This window comes from Aythya ferina (assembly GCF_964211825.1).
Source record: "Aythya ferina genome assembly, chromosome: 1".
Taxonomy (NCBI): Eukaryota; Metazoa; Chordata; class Aves; order Anseriformes; family Anatidae; genus Aythya; species Aythya ferina.
Window position 1 is genome coordinate 4,332,347 of NC_140296.1, and position 21,356 is coordinate 4,353,702.

At 40.0% G+C, this 21,356-nt stretch overlaps 1 protein-coding gene across 8 annotated transcripts in view; it reads right to left on the minus strand.

Moving 5' to 3' along the window:
• Nucleotides 1-21,356, minus strand: part of TENM4 (teneurin transmembrane protein 4) — a 1,677,033-nt gene that overhangs the window by 407,159 nt on the left and 1,248,518 nt on the right. The window contains exon 1 of one of the 8 annotated variants that reach the window (XM_084535216.1): nucleotides 13,919-14,032. The exons of the other annotated variants lie outside the window; for them this stretch is intronic. The gene's annotated coding sequence lies outside the window, so the exon portion shown is untranslated. Of the gene's footprint in view, nucleotides 1-13,918; nucleotides 14,033-21,356 lie in introns of those variants that run through there. 8 annotated transcript variants of the gene reach the window in all.

Below are 21,356 nucleotides of genomic sequence, written 5' to 3' on the forward strand. Positions count from 1 at the left end.
GTATCTGACACCTTTCCCTTCCGTGATGCCTCTACGAGTAGTCTCCTAATCCAAACCACAGACTTTGATAGGACAGCAGATAAAACAAAAGGTCAGTTGGGAAAGTATCTGGCAAAAACGGCCTGCTGAAAAACTGCTTGATAATGTACATTATGCCCTGAAAACTCCATCGTGCTTGCACTTCATTAGACTAGGTGATTCCCTAAGTGAAGGGTGATCTGAAGAGGTGGTGAAGTGTGTGAAAATAGGTAAGTGAATCCCAGCACAAAGTGCAACCCCTCTCTCAAAGTTTTTATGGGGAATTAAATGCAGGTAGGCTGGGCCAAAATCCCCTGTTTGCAACAGGACAAGGGAGTATAACAGCCTCCTTTGCTCTTCCTTGCTCCTCACACTTGTATAATAGAGTTCCAACACTTTAAAGCAGCCAGCAGGGTATTTACACCTTGCTACAAAGAGCTGTGAGCAGCACAGTTTTCATCATGCAAGCCTTCTGCAGGGTGAAATACTCGCCTGAAGGAGAAAACAGGGAGGCTGTAGATGTGATAGGAGAAAATACTATGACTTTTCTTGAGTTTATGGAGTTAATGTATGAGAATTTACCAAGCTGCCAGCTCTCTAAGCAAATCCCTGGTGTAGGATGAGCTTACGTACAATCAGTTTGCCCTTCCTTGCATTTTTCCCTTCTAGCAGACCATGCAGTTCTGCAGACCCTGTAGACGGATTTGCCAGGCAGACAGAACTGAGCATTTTTCAGGAGGAAGCCTCATGGGCAGGGACGGGTTACAACCACAGATGCCCCAAATTTGCAGTGCTTCTCTAAGCCTCCCTATGCACACAAACAAGATATGCTGCTGTGCCTCTCTCCTCTTGTTAAGAAAGATAAAATCAGGTCACTTAAAACAGGGAGAAGGAAGAATAAAACAAAACCAGAGCTCAGAAATCACCACTATGGGACCATCCAGTATTTGCAAGAGCAATGCAAAGGGAGAAATGAAATTCTTGCAGTCAGACTCTGGTTCTCTCTGTTGCCATGAGAATAACTTTTTTTTTTTTTTTTCTGCCTTTGTTTCCCCACCTACAAAACAAGGACGCCACTTACATAATCACTTTGCAAAGTGATTAGGAGGATTAGCTATTATTTGTCATATGAACAGAACTATGAAAGTGTCAAGGAGTGTTTTTAATAAATAGCTCATTATCTTGTTATAATTTTGACAGTGCTTCAGTTCCTCCCAGGAATGTGGATCAATTTTTTTTTTGCCCTACCATCCCCCTTAAAAGTGCAGACCCCTTCACCATCTCTGGTTGGACTGTCTTTACCTAACATGACTTACACACAACATCTGCTTTTATACAGCGTGCTCCTCTCAGTAAATCATGTGTGCTAGTGCATTAAGCAAAAACAGATTGATTTGTGTTTTAATAATCTGATCTTGTTTTAGCTGGACAGGCAATGGTGTTTTACATTCCATCATGCTGCAGACACGACAGGTTATGGATCCTTGTAACATTGCTGAGAATATTGGGTGAGTCCAGTGAAGGCAGAAACCTCAGAAACTGAGACCAAAATAACTTTAAATACTTTGGGGGTATTTAAGTAACTCAGAAGTGGCTGCAGCCTTGCTCTTCAGGCTTTAACCTGCTCAAGCTTGAGAGATTTTGAGCCTTTTGCAACTAAGGGCCCAGGCAAATTTCTTTTCCAGCATACCCAAAGCCTATTTTATTTGTTCTAATCAGATTGACCTGGATTCAGTTGACTTCCTCCAAGCAAAATTCACTGCATTGCTCAAGAAAGAAAAAAAAAAAAGCCCTCACAGTATCTGCCAGATGTAGTGACCCTCAGCTAAAAACTAAAGATTTTTATCAGCATATTATTTTATTTCTTCAGCTGATTTGCTTTTGTCTACTAAAAGCCTGTGGGACACAAAGAGAGCACTAACTCTCCTCCCCATCACAATGCTCACTGATAACATTAGCTGACCCACTTCAGCACGGCAATGAGTTATGCTGTTAAATGACTGAAGGCAAATTGACTCTCCTGTCTTTTCACAATGCAAGTCTCAATGCATACAGAAAACGTACTTCTTTCTTTTCTCATTATGAGAGCTTACCATTTACCAAAGAATGCCTTCTAGAGGGAAGGAAGCTGACATCTGATCGAGGTGAAGACAGTAAATAGAAATTTAGACTCTATTTATTTTGCATGTTCCACAAGAGGATGTCTCTACTAGCTGACATGTTCTGTGGTAGTAGTGGAGGCTTATTCATCACTGTTTTCCTGTCTTTGGCCGATAGTCCCTGCAGAAGGATGTGTATGATGGATATGGCACTTGTGTTCTGCTTGCTTGCAACCAATGGTTTGTTGCACACCACCATTTAATAAGCCAAAATGTAGGGAAGGACAGGAGGGCTTGGTGAAATTCATTATTAATCTATTGTTAATATTCTTAATTGATAATGATGACTTTTTTTCCACATCAGAAGGCATCTGACATTGACAGAGCATTGTAACGAGAGCAGGAGACCAACATTTCCCAGACTGAAGCATATGGGTGCATATTTTGAATATTTTGAAGGTGGGGGAAGGAGAAGATACTTTCACAGGCCGGAAACTCTAACGAGAAAGATAGGGTTTCCAAAGGTTGCACTATAGTCTGTATGCAGGGCATGTATTGCAGTAATCTTCATCACTAGGGACTCACTAATTGGGCATTTAAGAGCAAGCATATAAATAAAATACCTCCACATTGTAGGCAGATTACATGCACACATTCCTTTCTGTTATGGCTACACTTTCTTCATGATTCCTTTTATATGGCTCATTGATGGCATTTTAAAATCCAGTCCCCCAGGCTAGCAAGTTCTAGAAGTACTTCCTAAATAACATATTGCCAATACTGATCTGAATTAAGACCAGCCTGTAAATGCTATACCATGCAATTGATTTGACTTAGCACATATATTTTTTTTTGGCTGTTCTTCCCAAAAGATATAAAACAATAACAGCATTTCAGGTTAAATAAATAAATAAATAATAATAAAAAAAGAGATCATTCTTATTTCACTACTGAACCCAGGAATGAGAGTAATACCTCAGAGGGATTAAAAGAACACTACTTATAAGAACATAATTTTAGTTTTGTAAAAACAATGGTAGTAACATCTTATGTGTCTGGAATGCCTTTCATTTCAGAAGATCCTGAAGATCTTTACACATAGAAATTTGTCAAGTGTCATACAGAAATCTGATGAACATTGGCAACTGTGTACAAATACTAAGCAACAAAGCACTAAGCGCTAAGCATAGTGGATTCTGTAAAAGGACTGCACTTGTGCACTGTAATGTGAGTGAAACATACCTAGTATTGTAAAACTAAGTCCTTTTTTTTTTTTAAAAAAAAAAAAAAAAGGGAGATGAAATATTCAGTAATTAAGTGTTTTTTAGTTCTCCAGTAGATCCAAAAAATTTTGTTCCTAATGAATTCTGTATTTTTTATCTGCCAAATTTGGAAAGCTTAGTCATTTTTATTCAAAAACCTAGTTTAATTTGTGATCTCTAAGCTTATAAAAATCATTAAAACACACCTAAAACCACACACAAAACAACGATGGTGCTATAAGATCACAGTTAAGGTCTATAGTTTAGTTAGTTTTATTTCTAAATGAAAAGATTTCAGGCTTTCCTTGCAAATAAAGTTTTAGATTAGAAATTTGCTCTAGGTTGTTTGTAATTTATTTATTTTTTTCAAATACTTAAAAACTCAAAAAGAACGGAGGCATTTTAATCAACCACAAATACCTGAGTTTGGTTTTGTTTCCTAAGCAGTTTTTTATTACATCTGCTTTAGGTCTACTTGACACTATTTCTGTTTTCTCTTCCTTTATTTTTGGAACATTAGGTGATTCCCAAACTTACTCATTCACAGCTGCACTGCCTCACTCCTTGCTTGAGGCTGCAAGGAGCACGCCTGAACAGAGCCCGAGCTCTCCTTCAACACTTCTTGGTGTGCACAGGTGGCACGAGAAATGTTGGCTATTTGTTGCTTTAGCTGCAGGAAAGAGCCAAGCGGGAAGGAAATTGTGACTCAGAGATGACCGCATTGTAGTGCTTCTTGGCTTCTTCAAGGCTGGTGTAACCAGCTCATGATGCACAGACCTTACGGAGGGCTGTGCACTACATTGGATGACACTTTCAGACTTGGTAGGTGCCAGAAGAGATCCACTGGGGCAGTGAGTCAAGGGGTTTTATGATGTGTGTGAGGTCAGTAGAGTTATGATGCCTCACACCAAGACAGAGCATGGCTCAGGCTCTAACCCGTCTTCCAGATGAACACAAGCTTTCTCCCAGCCATCATAGGATGCATATAAACTCGAATATTGTCAGGGGTCAGGCATTGACCTCCAGCACTGAATCCCCGATGGCTGTCACTGCTTGTTCTTGTTGCTGGCACTACTAAGCTGTGTTTTGGACCATGCCTGCTAGGTCTAGATCTTGCCAAAACAAATCAGCTGTAGGGGAGGCACCACAGTGAGGATGAGAGCTTTTTTTTTTTTTTTTTTTTTTAACCAGTATACACACAGCTATAAAGTTCACAGACATGCCACCTCCTTCCAAGAGAGCTTTCCCCAACTGTGTATTTCTTAGTCTCTCCTTTTTTTTTTTTTATGTAATCCTATTTTTTTTTTCTTTTCCTTTTCTTAAATGCATATCTTGCAGAAGCTGCACCACTGACCTACTTTTTAATATACATCATGGAAACCCCTGTTTGTTTGTTGTTTTTTTTTTTTTTTTCTGAATGATTTAGTAGAGAATTTATACTGCAAGGGTTAGTCCAAGCAGGTAACGGACCAAAGCAAACATTTACTACAGTAGTGCGTGTAAAATGAAAAAATAAAAATAAAACATAGATTTTGTCAGGCCCTTGAATAATGCAAACAGTGAGCTGAATTGTGTCAAAACATAAACCAAGCAATTCTTTTTAACCATGCAAATCTCTTGTAGCAGGTCTGAAGTCTCAATTGCAAAGCTTTCTCTGCAATATTAAAGCGAAGACCTTCCTTTCACTACAGAGTGATAAAGAGGCACTAAGCCCTACTCTGTCGTTAGTCACAAGTCATTTTAATGTGGGTCTGCAACACCGTGAAAGATGACCTGCAAAAGGCAAGTGGCAGGCTATAATTCTGTGCCTTGGAAGGTAACACCAGGATCTACTAGCTGATAATTGACTTTCCTGCTATACACTTATCATCTGTAACACTTTTAGACCCTCAGTGGGTCCTTGCTAGCAGTGTGTGTGTTAATCCCTGTGATAGGGACGGAAAAGTCCATATCATGGAAATGACTGTCTCATCCTGCCTGAAAGCACTGGCTGCGACCACGTAGCTACGATCCCAATTCCAGCCACCAGTTGCAAGCTGTTAATTGTCATTTTTTTATGTGATACTGCCCTGGTTTTGGCTGAGATAGAGTTAATTTTCTTTGTAGCAGCTCCTATGATGCTGTGTTTTGGATTTAGAGTAACAATAATGCTGATAACACACTGATATTTAGCTCTTGCAGAGCAGTGCTCACACAGAGCCAAGGACTTTCAGCTCCTGGTGCTGCCCCACCAGCAAGGTACCTGGGGGTGCAAAAGGGGCTGGGAGGGGACACAGCCAGGAGCTGACCCAGACTGGCCAAAGGGATGTCCCATGCCATGTGGTGTCATGCTGAACAATAAAACAGGGGGGAGTTGGCCAGGGTTGGGGGTTACCACTGCTTGGGGTCTGGCTGGGCATCAGTCAGCTGGTGGTGAACAATTGTATTGTGCACCATTTTGTTTTATGTATTACTTTATCATAATTATTATCATTATTTTCCTTCCTCTCCTGTTCTTTTGTGTTGTCTTTAACTCAACACAAGAGTTTTACCTTTTTTGTTTTTTTTTAAATGTTTTTTTTTCCTTTTGATTCTCTCCCCTATCCCAGTGGGTTGGGAGGGGAGATTGAATGAAGGGCTGCAGGGTGCTTAGCTGCTGCAGGGTTAAACCAAAACAGACACCAGAACTACCTGGCCTTAAAAATTACCAGGATGCTGTTGTGGAAAACATTGTAAGATATTGTTTCTTCCCTGAAGAATTTATAATCCAACTGGGCAAAGGGCTGGAAGAGTACTGTGGGAAATACCACGACATTTGTGCCCTGTTCTTAAACACCTCACTAAGTGCTGACAAGAGGTTACTCTCAGAGAGAGATACAAGGCTAGATGGATCAAGGCTTGCCTGATCTGAACCTTAGGAGCAGTGAAAGGAAATCCATATGCTAAGGACTTGGGTGGTTTGGTCAGAGACAGGTGAACAGCCAAAGGGGGCAGAAAAACCTGTGGCTGTAGTCTGGAGCCCAGCCTGGGAAGTGCTGCAGTGAATCCAGACAAACCTTTCCCTCCTCCTCCGTGGGCTCTGCAGGCAGCCAAGTAAGACCTACAGTCACCTACTTTAAGAAGGGATTTCTAGAGTGTGGCAGGAGCATTGATACAGATGTTTCCTGGGCTGCTTGCACTGCTGCTTCTCTAAATTTGACATTGCAGAGTGGCAGGACGAGCTGCAGAAGTCAGCCTGGTTAACACATACAATGAACCGAACCACATGTACCTGCTTAGAGCAAGCAGTGACACATTCACGTGTGTATTCCAATTACATTGTACTTGTGGAATTTGATGTTCACCTCCGTGTGATGAGACAGCCTGTAAAGCAGTGCTGCTAAACCAGCGTAGACTACATGCTGTTCCTCCATGGATGCAGAGATTTAAGCAGGGAAGATGTACAGCCAGAGCAGGCTGAAAAAGCAAATTACAGCTGGGTATTCCTGTACGGCTCCCTGCTAGCCTGAAAGAAGACATTACTTGTGCAAGAACACGAGCCAGTAACATTGCTCAATTTAAGAAATGCAAGAATTGATAAACACTTGGCTTTTGACTCTTTTCCTGCTGTGGTGAAGGGTGTCTCCCACATGTGATTCTTACTTTGCACTGTAATCCTCGTCTGTCTTACTGTGTATATTTTCGATATAGTCTTAAAAATCATGATAGTTTTCAACAGAGTAGCCCCAGCCAGATCTAGCAGGTAATTTGGCTCTGGTTTATTTAGTAAATTAGATACATCTTATCTTCCTAAGGCAACTGCAAGTGTTTTCTTTAGGGGAGCAGAGAGGGAAGGGGCAGAGAAAAGGGATGGGAAGCACAGCTAAAATTGACTTTAAAAATGCTAAAATCCACTAGAAGCACATACCCATTTCTTTTCTAATTTTTCTTTGGTTTCTGTAAACTAAAGGGTATACTAATGCTATTTTTTTTTTTTTCCTGGCAACTCATTTAGTATGTTGAACATGCAATGAATCTCAAAGCAGTAAGTTTTATTATTCTAATTTACTGTTACTAATCATAGAATGGCTTCGGTTGGAAAGGACCTTAAAGATCATTTAATTCCAATCCCCTGCCATGGGCAGGGATGCCATCCACTAGATCAGGTTGTCCAAGGCCTCATCCAACTTGGTCTTGAACACCTCCAGGGATGGGGCATCCAGAGCTTCTCTGGGCAACCTTTTCCAGTGCCTCACCACTCTGAGTGAAGAATTATTCACCAAATAACCCACCCTTCAAATCCATCTCTCTCCAATTTGGAAACCAGGACATCATGTGGGACCATGTCACAAGCCTTACAAAAATCCAGATAGACAACACTGGTCAGTCTTCCCCTGTCAACTGGTGCAGTCACTCCATCAGAGAAGGCCACCAGTTTGGTCAGGCATGATTTGCCCTTGGTGAAGCCATGCTGGCTGTCTGGGATCACCTCCTTGTCCTGCATGTGCCTCAACATTGTTTCCAGGAGGATCTGTTCCATGATCTTGCCAGGCACAGAAGTGAGGCTCACTGATCTGTATTTCCCAGGGCCCTCCTTTCTGCCCTGTTTTAAAATGGGAGTGATGTTTCCATTCTTCCAGTCACCAGGGACTTCACCTGACTGCCAGGACTTTTCAGATGTGATGGAAAGAGGCTTGATAACTCCATTAGCCATCTCCCTCAGGACCAGGCCTTGATGCATGACATTGGGCCCTATAGGTACCTTGTACCAGCTTCATCAGGTGGCCTTGAACATGCTCTTTGCCTACAGTGGGAGGGACATCACTCCCCCAGCCCTCATCTTTAAGTTCAGGGAAACGAGAGATTTGGGAAGCCTGACTGGCAGTAAAGACCAAGGCAAAGGGTTCCTTTAGTACCTCATCTTTCTCCATGTACATTGTTACCAGTTCTGAAAGAAAGCTGTTGGAAAAGGAAAAATGTCTCCAGATAGTTTCAGCTCTGAACTAGACCATGAAATTATAAATATTAGTCATGACTTCTACAAGCCAGTGAAAATATGCCTGTAAAATAGCTCACTTTTAGGTCACAGATTAACTTGAGCATCTGAATGCAGTTTAGAAGGACCACATGTGAATTGCTTGCATGTGAAGGGGGAAAAAATGTAAAAGTGTCATTTGGGGGTTATGATCTGTGGACAGACAGTGTAGAGTTGAAGTTCTCCTTTATTTTACTCTCTCACATCCATCTTCCTGGGAAACCAGAGCACTAGGTACCCCTAAATGCTTATGAATAACTGCAGCTATTTGAAATCACTGATACTAAACTAAAAAACATTCCTTTCACCTTGAATGCAGGAATCAATATTGATCCCCTTTACTGCGTGGTAGCAGATTTCAAGGTCAGACTCCCACCAGTAATGTGGAGCCAGGATACATGCTGCAGTGCAAGTCTTTATATTTCAATTTCTCCACTGCTTTCTGGAGCAAAAATATGTATGAGCTATATCTTGGCAATTCCTTTTCTCCCAATCAACTCCGACACTGCAGTACTGAAAATCAACCACTTTCTCTCTTGATCTCTTCCCTCTTGAAAATTCCCTGTCTCCTTTTATCTTCTTCTCTTTCCATCCCTTCTCTTCTCTCTCTCTCAACTCTCTTTTTTTTTTTTTTTTTTTTTTTTTTTTTTTTTTTTTTTTAATTCCTTGACACAAAATGCAGCCATCAGTAGCATCTCTGCAACAGCTATTCAAGCTTTTGCAATCCAGGTTCAATCTACCAGTTACTCCTCACTGCTGCAATCCAAAATTAGGAAAATACACCTTCACCCACAGAATCGAGAGCAGAGTCATATTGTTGTTGCTTGTACAAGTTACTGTATATACCTATCTTAGTCTTTTCAGCCATTGCAACTGGCAACCCAAGTCAGGATTTGTGAAGAGAGGTTTCTTAGTAAGAAGGAGTTATCAAGCCTAATTTGGGTAGCCTTGTGAGATCTGGTGCTCTCTGGAGAAGAAATTAAAAAGCCTGATGGACTTGGACTTCTATCTCTTATTTCATTAATTCATCCATTTATTTATTTTCCTATTCAGTTTTATTCCCCCAAAATCACAAGAAGCTTAAGGTACATATTGCACCTATGTAAAGTAATTCTTAAAAACATTATATTGTATTGTATTTATTTATTCATTTATTTTTCTAAAGAGGATATTTTTGTTTATTTTGAAAAAAATATTTTATTTCTTTAGGTAGGATGTCAGTTGATGCATGTAAAAAAATATAATTTCTATGTTTTCATCTGTCCTTTGTCTTCTAGAGGTATGTGGTATGAGAAAGTCTTTTACTTTTAGGTGTACCAAACTGTGACAACCATTTTGTTCTGGGATGTACTGCTACTGCCCAGTGCTTTTGAAGATCTGCTAGCTTGAATTCAGGCATGTCTGAAGAAATTTCTGGATGCACGAGTGAAAAAGCCACTTTCCAACTCACTTCTAACTGGAGTTTTTTTTTAAAAAACAAGGATACTGAGCAGGGTTTCTGAAGGCAAGGGAAGGCATGAACACTTGGTATGTCCTTCTCTGCCATATGTTGGCATGGATTCATATAAACATATATTGACACATACAAAATGATATATTTATGAAAGAGCTTTATATACAATGCTGTATATGCAGCTGTTGTCTATGTACAGAAATATACATAGACAGAAATATGTATTTATAGATATATGAATAGGGTATGATTTTATGTTATATGTCTATACCACCAAGACCTGCTGCAATGATGTCATTACAACAACTCAAATCATTTTTGTCACTAGCTTAAACAGTGTTCAGGGAGCTAGTGCTAAACTGAATGGTCAAAACCACCTGCCACTATAAACATATGTCTTCATAAAGCAGGCTTGTAGATACAGCTACACTGGCAAACTTCTCGTTATGTAGGCCACACATATCTTCAAAGGAAAAATAAGCCCCATGGACATTTCTAAATTTGTACCATATACAAGTGTATTTTGTTTTCCTACCTGATGAATTGTGTGGAAAAATAAATAAATAAATAAAAAGAAATGCAGTCACAGTTTTTCAGAGCTACTTAAGAGGATGTACGTACCCAATTCCCTTTCACTTTAGTAGCCATTCAAATTTTAGCTCTGCTATTTAATCCTCCATTCCCGAAGCACCATGAGTTTGTGATAAAGAAGATCGGTCTTATCCCTTAGGATAAATTATAAACCCACGGAGAGGCATTTCAAGGTATTTGGAAAGGTAGCAAAACAATCTGCAGATAAGAGGTACTACACCTCAGGGGGAACACTTCTCTGCCTTGACCAGGATGTCTTTAGCTGTCAAAAGGTGAGGATTGCTAGAGGACTCCTATGAGTTTTCAAGCCACTCTCTCCAGCTGGCCAAGGAGAGGGCATTTACATGGCAAACCTGGTACTCAGCATCAGGTTTTGACATTGACTGCAGTTGCCTGTGCTCAGTGGCAGAAGAGTTCTGCAGTCTGCAGAGAAAAGCAAGCAAGGGTAGTGAGACGAAGTACTTTGCCCAAGGTCGCTCTGCAGACTGAGACTCAAAATCAGAGTGTTAAACCAGATGTCCTGTACCCTGCAGAAGACTAGCATTCAAATTTATCTGAAGCCTCTGGCTAAGCAAGATAACATAAGAACAGGCTAGTTTGCAGTTACAGGATGAAGCTGGTCTGTGTGCACTGGGAGAGGTCAAAGACACAGCCACGCTCTGAGCCTTCCCACTGAGTAATGCATAATTATCAGGTCATCAATGAATGCTTCATCAAACTTTTCATTATTCCTGAAATTAACTTCCATTTGGATTTAATGTTGCCTTTCCTGAGAATGTCCCTATTCTTGAGACATCTAAACATATTGTTACTTTCAAGAAAACCACCAAGAGTAAAGGCTGCTCACTACCATTTTATTCAGAGCAATGAACCTCTTGAAGTTCTCAGCAAAGTTTAGTGCTCTGGGATGGTTTGTTGCTGTAACCAGAGCTCATGAGAAACACAAAGGGGTAACAAAGACTTGAAGTGAACGGGCTTACCAAGGCCACCCCCCCACCCCCCCATCCCCATCATTTACCTATAGCAGAGACAATGGGACCACCTAAATCTCATGAATTTCATGGAGCTATCTCTAATAACCCATATACCCTGCTTTCCTCTTGTGATGAGGACTGCAGAGTGTATGTCCCTAGATAAACAGAGGGCAGAGAGCCTTGGTAAGGCCTCCTGCCATGCTTGGGCAGCCTTCAAGTACCTAAGCCAACATTTGAGGTCCCTGTCTAGAGTCTGCAAACCCCTCTCAGGCTCCCCATTCAATTTGCCCTCCACCACAAAGCCCTTTCTGTGCCGCTCCCACCCTCTATACAACGGAATTCATTTCCCCATTTGGTATTTTATTTTGATGTTCCAGGCATAAAAAATCAAATGGTTCCCTCAAGCCATTTCCTCTCTATGAAACTGTGAAATAGCTTTGCAATTTTGGAGCAGTTTTAAATGCATTGTTATATTGAGAAAGAAAAAAGAAGGAGGAGGTAGCTCCTTTTCTAACTTTGAGTACTGAATGCTATTGGAAAACCAGATTGAAATTCTTCAAATAAGGATTTCATAGCTTCTGCAGTTATCAAGGCGGATGGCTCCCTATTTGCATACTGCCATCTATATAAAAGAAATGAGACTCAACGGTTTTATTATAATTATATAGCTCGGTTTTTAGTATTAATAAGCCTATTGTTATCACCATTGCCTTTCCAAAAAACCTCCACATTCCTGTCATGCAAACTGAAATATTGGAATTTATTTTTAAGGCACGTACTAAAAAAGTAAATCCTTTCCAAAGCCTCTCCTTGGTTTGTTGCTCAGCACTGAACTAGTTTGCTGGAGATTATCACTGAAGACTGTGTTTGATCATTGGGTTTTTCAATGCTCCCTTGCTTGTTGAGTGCTGCTCAGGATGCACAGTGCTTTATTTAAAATGCAAAAGGAAAGGAGATGCATATTTTAAAGATGGTATCAGTGCCACTTTATGTGGGACTTCAGGCGGTTCCTAGGTGCATGGGTTGATGTTCTGTTAAAACGGAGCATCCTTCATCGAACCACAAAAGAAGGTGACTGATAATTAAGGTGAAAATACCGCTCTCCCGTCTACACTGCAGAACTCTTATCAGATGTGTGAATTCTTATCAGGAGCCTTCTTATCTCTCCTCCTGTGCCTCCTGTGCTTGAATCCCACACCAAACTCCCATCAAGATCAACGGGAGCTCCACCTGGGAAGTGAACGGACAATAGCCAGTAGAGCCTTTAACTGTGGCTCTGCAACTACAGTGGGGTCTTAAGCACATGGTACACAGAAACAAAGTGTAACAGGAAAAATCAATGGCTTTTGAGGCCAATACAACATGCACACACGCATAAACAAAGTTGTTCATTTGGCTGAAAGATGAAATATTTCAGATGTTCACAAGAACACATTCTGGTAGGGTGAAAACAGATTTTTCTCCAAGGATAGAGTAATGTAAAGAATCCTGCAGCTCAATTTCAGAGACAAACTTTAGGACAGATGTAGCTGTGCTTTTTGCATAGGAAAAATAGAAGCACACCTTTTTTAAGCAGATAATACAAGGGAGCTTTGTAGAGAAGGTCACAATCATAAAAGCAGGGGTTTATCTAAGCTACATCTCTGCACGTCAGTCATTTCAACTTCAAAAATATCAGCAGGTCCTATTTGCGTTCTCTGTGGTTGATCTCAATCAGTTTCTTAAGGGCACAGTGATAGAAATGGGTCTTCAGGGAGAGGTTGGGGAGGGACAGATACTTAAGGTATTTGGGGGAGGTGGGTAGAGGCACTGAATACCACATGGGGTTTGAACATCAGGTGGTGTAAAAGGGAGCTGTGCAAAGAGATAAAGGATGGATGAAGGAGAATGGGAGAGAGATGTTTTACTGTCAAACAATAGTAAAGAGAAATTTATGCAGCAGCATTTTTCGAGAGGGCAGAAAACAAAGATATACAATATTCCAGGGAAGAGGCTTCTGTGATCAAAAAGGGAGATACTGAAGCCTCATGGCAACTTTCTTACAAGGATCAAGCCCACAAGAAGCTGACTCTGAGTATTGTGGTGGTTTTACCATGCAGAATTAAACTTTGATAATACACTTTTGTTAGGATTTTATCCTAAGACCTAACTTACATATTCTGTATGCTCTGAATTTCCCTTAAGCCATAAAATTTGGCACAATTATAGGAAATGCAGACCCCAACCCTTTTCAGTTAATATAATCCCATATCTCTACAGCACTGCACCAGGGGTACATTTCTGAAGAACTGCTCTGTAGGAGTTATTAGGCACATGACTCTTTTATACTGTTTTTCATGGCAACCACATGACTAAAACTCTGCGTGATGTTTGAAAAAATTACCACTGAGATTTAATCCTTCCACAAAAGCAGTTCTAGCTCATTCTTCACCTACCATGAAAAAGACCTCAAGTCTAGATTTATCATCTCCCCATGTACTTGTCAGCTTGCATTATCCTGATAGAATACAAAAAATCTGAGCACATACCCTCTAGTAAGGAATTCATAGACTCCCAATGTGGGAAGGATTAAGAATCGCAATAGCCAAACCAAACAATTTCTTAGGGGTTCATATGAAGTCTGTAGAACATGTTCCATTGCTCTGAGGAGAAAAACAAATGCAAATGTAAATCACCTCTAGGAAAGACAACTTCTTCTAGGTGTCCAAATGCACTAAATCATTATATTTATTTCCATTAGGGCAGAGCCCACAAGCTTTCACCATCTACAGAACCAGGAAAGGAGGGAGAGGTCAGACTGTGTTTTGCATATTTGTATCAAAAGTTCCCAAGGTGTTTTAGTAAACTTTAATTAAAAATAATTCCTCTGAAAATACTTGAGCAAGGAAGGAAAAATAAGATTCAAGTTTTGACCACTGCCAAAGAAACTGCCTCCTCCAAATCTAACACAACAATATTTTGAGCATTGTGTTCTTGACCTAACTTGTGGACACTTGGACCTAAACTTGCAACCATCATTACGTATTTATTTATTTTTATACATGTTTATTAAATAGATATTCTGGAAGACTTAGGCAAAATGAGCACCAGCTGTGTAAACTCAATTACAAGTTAGTTTGGGAGAATCTGGACCTACAAAACTGTTGACTCTTTCAGGAAGGAGTAGCTGTGGCAATCTGATTGCTGAAAAAATGTACTCAACAGGCTAAAGAAGAGCTTATTCCTTATCATATTTCTCAGATTCAATTAAATCAAAAAATTCCTTCTGCTATCAAAGGCAAGAGCCGAACAGTGGAAAAGTTCTTGATAAGCAGTTCCTGTTTCCATGCCAACTTTTAAGGTCTGATCCTTATTACAGGGTTAACTTGTATCATAAAGAAATATCCACGCTATGGAGTGAAAAGTCTGCCAGCAGAGAAATTATCAAAAGAATAGCCAGCAAAATTTAACAGCTGGAAGCAGAAACTAGATAAATTCAGACTGAAATTATTTAAACTCATGGAATAGTGAGAAAAAAAAAGAATTTGCTAAAAGCTCCAGTGGACTAACCAGAAAAGGCCATAAATGAGAGATTCCCCATCACAAAAATACATAATGTTGTAGTTCAGAAAAGAAGCATCTTAGGGAAGTGATGCAGTCCTCATGACAATGTAGATGTCAATGGTGTGCTCTTCTGGCTTTCTTAACTAGGAGTCACTGTGCAACAAAATAAGCCTTTAGCTTGGTGAAGTCTGTGAGGCAGAGTTTCTGTTCACACTCAGTGTTCGTTAGACTTGGGACAGTCTTTATGCATCTGATCCTACTCATCTCTTAACCTATCTCAGGCTGAGGATTATTCTGGGAACAAAGTGTTTGCATGTGTTTCCATGCCTCAGAGATGTGCTCCTGTGTGGGTTGGTATACCTAAATATTGCTGTAATTTGGGTGGAATCCATTCATAACACATTTTTGTTGTTGTTATTGCTGTTTTTTGTTTTGTTTTGTTTTGTTTTCAGCAACTTTCACTATATTAGTTAATGTAGCAAATGAGATTACACTATTTGCTACTACTGATGTGCTCTGACAGCATGCTGCCCATATTATCAATGTCACTTTCCACCATCCTTCTTCATTCTTGCTAACTTAAACCTTTCAAAACCACTAACCAACATGGACTGATCTATTACTAATCTCTGACAAATCCTTTGTTAATCCTTCCTCACTTGTGACTTGATCAGTTCCTACTGAAGCCAATGGGAATTTGACTCAAAAACGACATGAATTTAGGCAACACACAGTTTTCGAATAGGGAGTAAAACCTCATTCCTGCCAAAGAGGAGTAAATTTAGAGGAATGGAGACACCAGTCTGCTTGCTATCTTCTAGAACGTCCATGAAACAATTGTGCAGAGTGGGTGTGCATGTCAGAGAGTCATAGAATCACTGAATGGTTTGGGTTTGACGAGACATTAAAGCCCCCTAATTCCATCCCCTTCCATGGTTAAGGCCCTCTTCCGCCATCCCAGGCTGCTCCCAGCCCCATCCAGTCTGGCCTTGGGCACTGCCAGGGATAATATCCACAGATTCTCTGGGCAACCTCTTCCAGTGCTTCACACCATCCTCTGAGTAAACAATTTCTTCCTAATATCTAAACTAAATCTCCACATTTTAGTTTAAAACCATTACTCCTTGTGCTATCATTACCCTCCCTGACAAAGATGTCCTCCTCATTGCCACTGTATGAAACAATGCTTTTCTGGAGTAGATGGAGAAATTCTTAAAAAAAATATCTTATACTATTAAGCAGGTACAGCTCATACATGAGATACGCAAGTATAGTAAGAAATTCATACTTTTTGTTGTACCACATACTGTATCTAGTGCAATAGGTTTTCTATGATAAGTCATATTTTGGTAAGTTTAATTTAATTTTATAATCTGTTTTTCTCCTCAGGCTGTTAGCAAATACATTCTAATATGAAAATTTAAAAGACATCCTCTCACACTTCTTTAAATCCTAATATTTATTTATTATTACATTTTATTCTCTGTCTTATGGTAACTACCAGGAAGAGCAGCCTAGAATCAAGGTTCACTTACTGTACATGACAGACCGGAAAATATTAAAAAAAAATAAAAAAAAATAAAAAAATAAAAAAACTTCGGCTAACTTCTGGATTGGAGAAGAGATTAAGCAAAGAAAGAGGAATGGTGAAAATGAGGGTGTGAGATCACTAAAATAATAAATCTAAAAAGTCAAAGTCTGTTCATTCTAAGTATAAACTTCAAGTATAAAGTGAAGGACAGTCCTGGTTCCTTTTGCTATGGAGTCAAGATTTTTTTTTTTTTTTTTTTTTGTAATGTGTAAATTGCATCAGTGTTCCTAAAAGACTACAGCAAAATATTTTATATAGGAAGAAAATGAAAAGATTAAATGATTTACCCAGGGTCACACAAGAAACTTGTTGTGAAGGTAGAATACAAGTGCCTTACTCTCAAGCTTGTTCTTTATATTACAGGATGCTCGTTCTTTAAAAAAAAAAAACTGTAGAAAATGTACAAAGAGCCATTGGGGGATTATCTTAAACAATTAAAAGTCAGTCGTGCTTGCCAGAACTATTGACACTCTACATTTTGCAGTGCAGAGGGACTCTTTTAGGCATGTGTACTCACTTGTTAACTTGTAGAATTTGTAAGACACAAACAAAGATTTGTTGCTATATGATGTGGAGTTGCTCACAGGTTTCTCCTTCAAGAAAATAAAATTTCATCTGGAGCATGGCAGAAGTAATTGAACATCACTGAGAATACATCCTTGTGCTGAGGTTAAGTGTTACCTTCGTTTTACAGAGAGGGAAACTGAGGAATGGAAAATTAAGTGTTGTTCCCTCTTCAGAAAGAGAATGGTGATATTCAAACCCAGAAATAAAACTTACTTCAATCTTTTTCCTCGAGTTTTGTGCCCTAGAACATTTTTAAGTAGGGTGTGTGTCTGTAGTAAATCTGACAGAAGATTCCTAAAGAGGACCAATTAAATTGTTTTTCTTTTAGTTAAATAAAAGTCTAATAGTCCCTTACTGAAAGTCTACAGAAGTATAATTAGGTTTCCATAGAAATCACACTAACTACTATTTCAATAAAGAAATCCATACCACGAGACTTTTTAAAGCATCCTATAAAATTCCACACGAGTTATGACTCTTGTATATTCCAGACAAACATTTATTAAAAACTACAAAAGCAGAAGCACAGAAAACAAGTAACGCCCTATTATATTCAGCAGAAATTTCCCACATGTGACAGACAGCCAAAAATCCAGACTTCTTTCCTACGCTCTCCCATGAGAAGGGAGCTGTACATGAAACATCATTTCCCATTGCGTACATTCCCAATGAATTAACATTAAGGTTGCCAAAGTCCTTTTCTGTCCTTCTCCATACCACTGGGTTCATTTTATGGAAAAGGCACCTTGTTCTTGCCTCCCTGTGTCGCAAAGATCCGTCTTGACAAGGGTTTTCAAGGCAGGGGGAGCAGTCATGGCTAGGGGCAAAATCACAGCTTCTGAACTTCATGCTTGTCAATAGCTGTTTTAGTTTGTGTTGCCATACTAATGTGCCTTATAAATATTCCCTGGGGCTCTACACACCACCATGCTGCTGTTGTCTTATTCATCAATACAGTCAAAACAGAAGCAGATGCTGTTAGTTAAGGTCAAGGCATGCTACGTTCAGATCTCTGGAGTGAAAAGGCTTCAGTGCCGTCTTAAAAAAGAAACAAATATTCTGTATTCATTTAACAAGTAACTCTCAGGGCTCAGAGATCTCCCGTGATGACCCCAATAATTAACCTTAACCGCTGTATTGAGCTTTGCCCTTCACACCATCCTCTCTACTTTCTTGATTTTACTTGCTCTTTTCTCCCAGGGTGTTTTTAGCACTGGCATCCATCCTGCTGCACTGTCTGCAGGCCATGCTGGGTGAGGAGGCATCTAAAGGGATAGGAAATGACAGCCCTACCTTCATCCCAAGTGAATGAGAAATGAAGAGAAAGACAGGAATGTGAAAGATGTGGGGAAGGATGCCTGCTTATCTACAGGACAGATGAGCATGGGGGTGCTGCTAGCTTGAGCTTTCCCCACATCGTTTTATCCCTGCATTTAAATTCCCAGCAGTAAAGATGTTGCCAGAGATGCTTACATGATTTACTAGATCAGTTATTATCTTCATTTTATTATTATTATTAATATTTATAAAATTCATCTTAAAACAACAAGCCGCTTGGGAACAGGTTTTTAAACAAACTTGATGTACAATAAGCCTGAAAATATTGGCTGGTACAACACGTACAGGCCTCAAATTCCCACTGCTCTTTAACTCCTTTGAAAATTTTGCTCTGAGTTTCACACCAGAAGTCAGTGACTTTGAACATTATGGTCAGTGTGTTTCTATTAAGGCACTGATGTGGGATTGATTCTGAAGCCAAAGGGAGGCAAACACTTCAAAATATAGCTCCAGAGAAGAGCCATTTATCAGAAAGTCCTTGGCTTTTCTGCTAAGGCTAGTGACAAAGCAGATGTCTGGCATGTGTGTGGATTTCTGTGTTATGTGAACTTGTGTTTGTGCAGACCGATGGCGTTGTCCACAAACGATGTCTGAGAATCAGAGGATGCCCTTACATGTCTGCATAAGGAAGCTTTATGGGTAGTCTCTCGTGTGATTCCTCGACAATTATTGCAATAAAAATTATTCCTATTCAAAATTATATTGTTTGACGGAGAAATTCTACTGCAGTGAATTACACCCTGTCTTTTAATACACTACAGCAGTTGCAAATAAGCCACCTTCACACTTTCACAACCATGTGAAGTAGTTACCAATCATTTCACAAAATACCAGTACCTCATGCAGCATAGTCTGATGACCTCTGCCTCAAAGTGCACTGAAGCTATTTATGGTCCCCTAATTGCTATATGCACACACCTAGGGGAGAGGTTTGCTTTTATTTTAATACCACTCTCCTGCAAAAACATGGTATGTCAGAGAAGTAAGACAGCTGCCCACGCAGCCAGAGACACTGTGATTGTCTGAAGACTTTAATAAAAGTGGCAGCAATGAGAGAAGTAAAATACAGCCTCCATTTCTCACGCAAACTTCGTTTGATAAAATCTGTCATCACTCAACAAGCATACAAGTTACGCAATAGACATGCTGAGTACATGTATGTCAGAGTGGGCAGCCTTTTCTGGGTAGCAATAAGGGCTGCAGACCTCCAACAGCATTGCCTGGTTCTCTTTTCTTAAGGGAAGACCAGTCCTGCCCCTTTCTTTCCTTTGTTGCTCTGCAGACCTGTGATTTGGCTTTGATGAGCTGCCCACTTCAAGACACCCATTTCTGGAGGGAAGAGCTTTCTCAGAATTTCTCCTGCAAGCTCTGATCTCCTTTCAGATGTTTGTTTGGCACAGTCCTACCTTGGGCCATGCAAACTCATCTGGATAAAACCTTTCTCATCGTGCAAAGATAAGATTGTTCTTATATGAGAACTAATCCTTGCTGAGCATCGGTGCATGAAAAATATTAAAGCAATGTCCACCCCCCCCTGTATATTACATGGTTAAACACTGTGCTTTTGAAAGCGAACCTCGGCTTCCTAAAACTCTTTGGATAGAGGCTGTCAGCCCACTGGCCTACGGTTAACGAGAAGTGTTAAGATAAAAGAGCCACCAAAACCACATCTTACACGGAGAGTGCACACCACACTGTGAACCAGGGGAATGGCAACATCTGGAACTGTGTTATGACAAAAGACCATCATAAAGCCAATTCTTGCAGATGTGTTTGGCTCCAAGGAAGCATTATGGATGCTCGTCCCTAGCCTAAAGAAATGCAACATGCTTCAGAAAGCAAAATGGAGTCAAAATATGTATTTGATTTAGTATGAAAGGGGAGTAAAGAAAAGAATGCGAATCTTTCCATTGGTTTATTAAACTCTCCTTGTTAAAATTGTTTCTGTTCAAATGAGAAACTTGCCAGTTTAGCTAAGCCGATAACTTCAGAGCCAAATGCGCTCAGTTCCAGTGCCATCAAGAAGGATAGATTATGGAGCTGCTGCTCATTTATGTGTTTGCTCTGATGAAATACAGACATTTATCTTTGTGGAACTAGTAAAACAATTGCATCATTTTCCACTGCAAATTGAATCAATTCACCCAGCAGCCTCTGAGCTAGGAAAGCTGAAAACTGTATCTTCTGCTATGCAGCCACTTTGTATAGAAGACTCCACTTTGCATTCATCTGCAGTGCCTTTGCCTTCCCTGTTCATTCTCAAGTGTCTTTTTGAAAGCCCACACATCTAACAACAACAACAAAAAATTAGTGTTTTTTTTTTTTTTTTTTTTTTTAAATCTCCATAAACCCTCCACTTGTGAGCCTGAGGGCTTTGATACTGGTGGTCCTTTGTCCAAGTGTCAATTGCTGGGGAGATGACTGTGCCCCCATACAAAACACAGACCCCACCTGCAATTCACCCCAGTGCTCAGAGGCCCATATTTGCCTCTGGGATTTTCACTCAGGTCACTCAAGTCCCCTTGCAGAGAATCAAACAGGGTTCCGTTCTCATGTCAGACCCCACACAGAGCAAACCATTTGGTCAAAAAATCATAGCCATTTACTCAAACAAAGAAGAAAAGGATGCTTCCTTTGACGGCTCATGCCCCCTGGCCAAGTCTCAACGTCTGGAATTGCCTATTGAATGATAATCACTACCATAAACAACGAACGCTGCTTCAGAGAGTACAGCTTTTTGTGACAAAGGAAGCAAATGCAGGTATAGCCAAAAAAATGTGCAGAAATGTGATAAATGTTTATCATTAATGCATCCTTAGCAAATTTCCCATGATTATTAAGTATTATTCATATTGCTAATGATCTTCAGCACCCCAGCTAAGACCATCCAGGTGGATTTTAGTCATCTTAGTGTTATCCTGCTAGGT